At 32.2% G+C, this 7,042-nt stretch overlaps 1 non-coding gene across 1 annotated transcript; it reads right to left on the reverse strand.

Annotated features, from left to right (window-relative positions):
- Positions 1-505: 505 nt before the first annotated feature.
- Positions 506-616, reverse strand: LOC125147239 (U6 spliceosomal RNA). The gene has a single exon (XR_007145077.1). It is a non-coding gene; the product is annotated as a U6 spliceosomal RNA (small nuclear RNA).
- Positions 617-7,042: the final 6,426 nt, after the last annotated feature.

The following is a 7,042-nucleotide window of genomic DNA, read 5'->3' on the forward strand; positions in this document are numbered from 1 at the left end:
TATTTATCTTTGTTTTAAAACTTTCTAAACCATGGGGTGCCTGGGGGGCTCAGTCGGTTAAGAATCCAACTCTTGATTGCGATTCAGGTCATGATCTCACGGTTTGTGAGTTGGAGCCCCACATCAGGCTCTCTGCTGTCAGTGCAGAGCCTGCTTCAGAGCCTCTGTCTCCTTCCCCTTCTCTGCCCCTTCCACACTCACACTCTCCTCTCAAAAATAAATAATTAAAAAAAATAATAAACCCAAAACTTTCTAAAACACATGAATCATTTAAAAAATAATATATTAACCAATTAACTAATTAACATATAATATAGGTAGGAGTCATTTGAGTATTTCAGCTATTCCTTAAGCAAATGGACACTACCACTGCAACAGTAATTATAGAATTGTACTACACATTAGAATCATCTAAGGAGTTTTATAAAAATCCCATTGCCCAGGCTGTACTCTGTGACAATAAAATTAGCTCTGAGAATCAGACCTACACAACAGTATTTGTTTTCCTTTTTTTCAATGCTTCATGATTTTGCATGCCATCCTTGCGCAGGGAGGGGCCATGCTAATCTTCTCTATATCACTCCAATTTTAGTATATGTGCTCCTGAAGTGAGCACTAGACATCAGTGTTTTTAACATAACCCCACCCGGTGAGTCCATTGTTCAACCAAATCTGAAAACCAGTGATATAGAAAACAGACATGTTATACATAAATTCAAGGATTTTGAATTCTGAAAAAATGGCATAACAATGCAATTGCCCAGTAATAAGTGTCCAGTGTTGGTATTCTTAATCAAACTCTTTCTGTGATCTTGTCTTGGCAGACTTCAAAATAACCCATCCTTCCTTGATTCATCGCCCTTTTCACACCTGGCTCACCAAGACTTCTGTCAATTCTGTGAACTACTTGATATTCTTCTTATAAATTCTTTTATGACATAAGATACTCAGTTATTTAAAGCCTATACCCCTAAATGATATATTCTTAAAGCATTATTAATGTCATAAATAATTTGAACTAGGCAAAAAGAGAAATTAAACCTTTAAATAGGTAAAATTAAATTGTACATTTTTAACGAAAAAATTTGGACCAATACTATCTATAATAATTAGTACGATATATACTAATTATCATGTATATGACAGTATGTTTTACAAGTAGTTTCTCACTTATGATCCTACCGATATCATTAGGTAATTACTGTAACTATACTCATGCCACAAATGAGTATTTATGGATAATGCTTATTTGTGGATATGGGTTGTTATGATGGTGAAAAGAATGTAGGGGGGAAAAAATTTGAAAGTGATTACAAAGCTGGAAGAGTCTTGAGCTACATGTTTTGTAAATGCATATTCCTTTCGCAAGGTTTTGGTACATTACTTCAATCATGTTGTTGTGTTTAATTGTTAATAAAACACCCTAAGGTTCATTAAGTTTCTCTTATCCATGACTAAAGAATAAGGAGAAGCCTAAATCTCTGCGTATGTGGTAAAAAATATTATCTGTTTCAGCCTGATTGATAAGTTAATCATCCTATCATACAACCAGGGAATGAAATTCATGTCATATGAATGGTGGGATGATACAAACATCTTAAAATCAGGATCTGCTTTTGATACATCTTTGCATCCCTCATGACACCTAAATACTAGAGACTTTTTTTTTTCAGTTTTAAAAAATTTACTGACATTACCAAGCCAGTAGACTCAAAGTTTTTCTATGTATTTATTATTTCAAGATGTATTTAATAGAAATCAGCTATATTTAGAAGATAGAGACACAAAATCAAAAGTAATGATCCTTTCCCTGAAAGGGTGTTCTCCACAATGAGTTCAAATACTGGGGAAAAAAAGGAGAAATAGTATTATTCTATTTCAGGTGATTATTAGGTGAGATAATAAATAACAACACTCTTCTTACTTCTATGGTTCAGGCAAGAAAACTATCAAAATTCTATCTCCATTTCTGATCTTTCCCCTAAAACTCAGAATCTTATATCCAACTGCTTAACTGGTATGTACATGTGGATGTTTACACCTAACAACAACAAAATAAAACTACTAGTTTCTGAACTTAAATCTGCTCTATCCCATACTTCCCTAGGTCAGTAAATGGCAATTTCATTCTTCTACAGGCACAGCCAAAGTAGCTTGGAATTACTCTTGCTTCATTTTTTAATCTTTCTTGCACACCTCAAACCAAAGTTTATCAGCCAAACCTGTCATCTTGATCTTCCAAATTCATGTAAAATCTGACCCCTTTTCTTACCACCCTCACTGCTACTACCTTAGCAATATATGACAAACCAGCAGCTAACACTATATTTAACAATGAAAGGTTGAAAGCTTTTTAAATTTTTTTAAATAAAAAGAATATTTTAGGACTAGGAACAAGTCAAATATGCCCACTGTCACCATTCCTATTCAACATAGTATTGGAAGTCCTACATAGACCAATCAGGCAATATAAAGAAATAAAAGACACACAAATTAAGACAAGAAATACAATTGTATTTGTGAACCACATGATCTTACATTTAAAAAAAATCCTACAGTCTCAACTATAGAACCGTTAACTAATCAACAAATTCAGTAAAGTTGCAGTATATAAAATCGACATACAAAAATCAATTGCACTTCCAAACATCAAAAATAAAATACTTGAAAAGAAATAAATAAAATAGCCTCATTCAGAATAGCATCAAAACTATGCAAACTTAAGAACAAATTCAAATAGGGAGACAAAAGATGTCTTCACTAAAAATTCTGACTCTGATGAGGGAAACTGAAGAAGATGCAAACAAATATAAAGATAGTCCATGTTCATGGATCAGAAGAATGAATGTTTTTAAAATGTCCACACTACCCAAAGCTATCTGTAGATTCAATGCAATCCTTATCAAAATTCTAACAGATTTCAAACTATACTACAAAGCTATAACAATCAGAACAATATGATAGTGGAATAAAAAATAGACATATAGAATAGAACAAACAGCCCAGAAATAAAACCCTGCATATACAGTCATATAATACTCGGTAAGAGAGCCAAGAATACTCAATGAGAAAAGGAAAGTCTCCTCAACAAATGTTGGGGAAAACAGATATGCACATGCAGAAAACTGAAATTGGACCCTGATCTTAAATAAGTCATAAAATTAACTTGAAATGGATTAAAGATTTAAATGTAAGATATGAAAATGTAAAACTCTGAGTAGAGAATAAGGGGAAAGCTTGTCACAGGTACTGGCAATAATTTTTTTATGTATGACACCAAAATGACAAGCAACAAAGTGAAAAAAAATAAATGGGGTTACATCAAACGAAAATGATTCTGCTTAGCAAAGGAAAGCATCAACAAAATGCAAGAACAACCTACAGAATGGGAGAAAACATTTGCAAACCACATATTTGATAAGGGATTAATATCCAAAACATATAAAGAACTCATATTTAAAAAAAGCAGTTTGATTAAAAATGGGCAGATGAACTGAATAGACGTACAAATAGCCAACAGGTAGATGAAAATACGCTCAACATCATTAATCCTTAGTTAAATGCAAAACAAAACAAGATGTTACCTTACACCTATTCAAATAGCTATCATCAAAAAGAAAAGAAATAAGAAATATAGGTGAAGGTATGGAGAAAAGGAACCCTTGTGCACTATTGAGAATGTAAATTAGTATACCCACTATGGGAAACAGTATGGAGGTTCCTCAAAAAATTTGAAATAGAATTACTTTATGATACAGCAGTCCTACTTCTGGGTATATATCCAAAGGAAACTGAAAACAGGATATAAAAAAGACTTATACATTCCCATGTTTATTGCAGGATTATTCACTATAGCCAAGATATGGAAACAATCTAAGTTTCTGTCAATGAAAGAATGGATAAATCAATTGTGTGTGTGTGTGTGTGTGTGTGTGTGTGTGTATAAATGATGGATTATATATTATTCTGTATATCATTTCATATAATAGAATATATATTACATTATATATTATATAACATATATTTTATACACAACATATACACCATGTATATCATACTATGTATTTGAAAATTGCTAACATTTTAAATGTTCTCACCACAAAATAGAAATGGTAATTATATGACTTGATAGAGATGTTAGATAACACTGTAGTGGTGATCATACTGTAGTATATAAACATATCAAATCAAACTTAACACATATTTTCTTTTCTTTCTTTTTTTTTTTTTGAGAGAGTGTGTACAAGTGGGGGAGAGGGGCAGAGGGAGAGAGACAGAGACCGAGACAGACAGACAGAAAGACAGAGAGAATCTTAAGCAGGCTCCACACTCAGTGTGGTGGGGCTGGATCCTAGGACCCTGGGACTATGACCTGAACCAAAATCAAGAGTTGGAGGGTCAACCGACTGAGCCACCCAGGTGACTCAGACATAACACACTTTAAAGTTGTTGTACACTTTAAAGTTATATGTTATATATCAATTATATCTCAATAAAGTTTGGAGGAAAACAACTGAATTAAACTAAACAGAAATTCAGGTTAACATCAGACTCTTCAACATCAACACACAGAGCAAGACCACAGCGGAGCACTGTTTTTAAGAAACTGAAAGAAAGACACTATGAGACAACTGTGTTACACTCAACTAAATGGTGATGCTAAGGAAAGTGATATATTTTAGAATATATATCAAAAGAAGTACTCAGATGAACTGCAAAACCTTAAAAAAGTTATATAAGTAAGAATGAGAAAATTAAAATGAACACCCAATAAGAACAAAATAAACCAAAGACAAGCATTATAAAGACACATTAATAACAGAAGTTAACATGTTAGGTAACAGAATAATAATGAGATGAACAAACAAATTAAAAGTTGGTTCTCTGGGAAATAATTTAAAAGAAAAAAAGAACAACAAAAAAAATGGCATATCAAAAATGACTGTTAACACTAGTTTCTTTAAAAAAATAAAGGAAATAAAATAAAGAATTCATTTTTTACCCTGTCTTTTCATGAGGAAATATAGTTCATTAACAGTTGAAAAGAGAACCTTTTTTAAAGAAACAGAATTATGACAGCTAATAAATATGTATGTTAGTGTTTTGGACATCAAATACAATAATTGTGTCAGGAAAAGATCATCAGTGAATGCTAAAAAGAGGCAAAAATTGATGTAGACAGGATATTTGCATACTGCCAAAATATCACCACAGATTACTTTATAACTACAATGGAAAAAAAATTATAATGGAGTAGTTTGGTTGTCACTCCCTTAAAAAAGTGACCAAATTTAACATCAAGTAAATTACTTGACAATATGTTTCTCCTGATGTGATATAATATGAAGTAAATAACTCTTAAGATTTTTTTAATGTTTATTTATTTTTGAGAGAAAAAGAGACAGAGCACGAGTAAGGGAGGGGCAGAGAGAGAGGGAGACACAGAATCCACAGCAGGCTCCAGGCTATCAGCACAGAGCCTGACACAGGGCTCAAACTCACAAACCATGAGATCATGATCCAAGCTGAAGTCAGATACTTAACTAACAGCCACCCAGATGCCCCAGAAGTAATTAAGTCTTAAGAAATATTCCCAACATAAAAAATACTTAACATGAATGTAATCAAGCTATCATTTCTAACTTTTAAAAAGAAATTCAACCATACACACAATTATCTAAAATGACCCTATGAGGGGAAAACAAACAAACAAACAAAAAACAGAGATCTAAAAGAAAATTGGCCTAGTATCTTGAAAAATTATTACTATTTTAAAAGAGGGAAGGAAAATTGCTCTAAATTAAAAGAAATGCGGTGCATATTTCAATCACATGCAAAGTGAAAACTTGGTTAAATGTTATCTTGAAAAGAACTTGATAACAAACTATAATTAGTTAAATCATTTTTAATTGATGTGGATATAATATTATGTTATTAAGGTTATTGAGGAGTATGTCTTTATGCAGCATTTTAGGGGTTAATTACCATGGTGTCTACAACTTTTTTTGAAATGGTCAATGAGGAAACTGAGATATCTATATACATCTATATATGTCTATCAATATCTGCCACATCTATATCTATCGAAATAGTGCAAAGCATTAATGAGTTTTGAATGTATCTGTAATAGTGTATGTAGGTTGTTCATTGTCATAGTCTTTCATGGTTTGGAAATTTTAATAACAGGTGACAAATAGCCTGCTAATTTAAAAAAAAAACTGAAGTGTAAAAAATGCAACATTTTACCTACTTCCTTATTCTCAACCTCAGTCAAAAAAGTTCTTTATGTCTAGGTAGACTTCGTTTCTTCAGACAACCACCATCTGAGGTAAATACTACTAAAAAATTTATGGTTATTTTAGCAACTCCAAACTGAATTAGTACAATTGACAACTTTTTATATGTGTCACTTTTTAAAGAATCTGAAGTACTCACTAAAAACTTATGCCACTAATCTTGTATCAATAAAATCCAAAAAACCAATCCTCGGCACAGGCAAATTATATTTTTGAAGTCCTGTACTTTACATTCACAAAGGCCAGAGGAATAATTCATTACTAATTGACTGAAGGAGAGAGGGTGGAGAAAATACTCTTGATTTTCACTTCCCTATGACTTCTGTTATCCATGATCGTTGTGTAGAGTCCATCATCTGTGAATTCAAATTAAATTAGTCAAGAAATTATATTTGGCAGAAGAGTTTACCTATATGGTGGTTGGGACTGAAGAGCATCCAGCCAAACATAATTTCTTCTTTCTCAGATAACGGCATTTGATGACTTGCAAGGTTGGTAGCCTTCATTACTTGGATTACTTATTGTTGTGTCTTTTATTTTCTATCCATTTTATTCAAAGCTGAATAATTTTCATTTCCCTTAGAGTTCTGTGATCCTGACTCACCAGTGCTGCATTAGATGTGGGAAAATCCTAGCAATATCATGTGCTAAATGTTACCAGAGTTTACCAAAACTTTCCTTTCTAGGCACATGAATGCTCTTAACATTCTTTTTTTTTTTTTTAATATTTTTAAATGTTTATTTAT

Source organism: Prionailurus viverrinus, chromosome D1 (assembly GCF_022837055.1).
Source record: "Prionailurus viverrinus isolate Anna chromosome D1, UM_Priviv_1.0, whole genome shotgun sequence".
Classification (NCBI taxonomy): domain Eukaryota; kingdom Metazoa; phylum Chordata; class Mammalia; order Carnivora; family Felidae; genus Prionailurus; species Prionailurus viverrinus.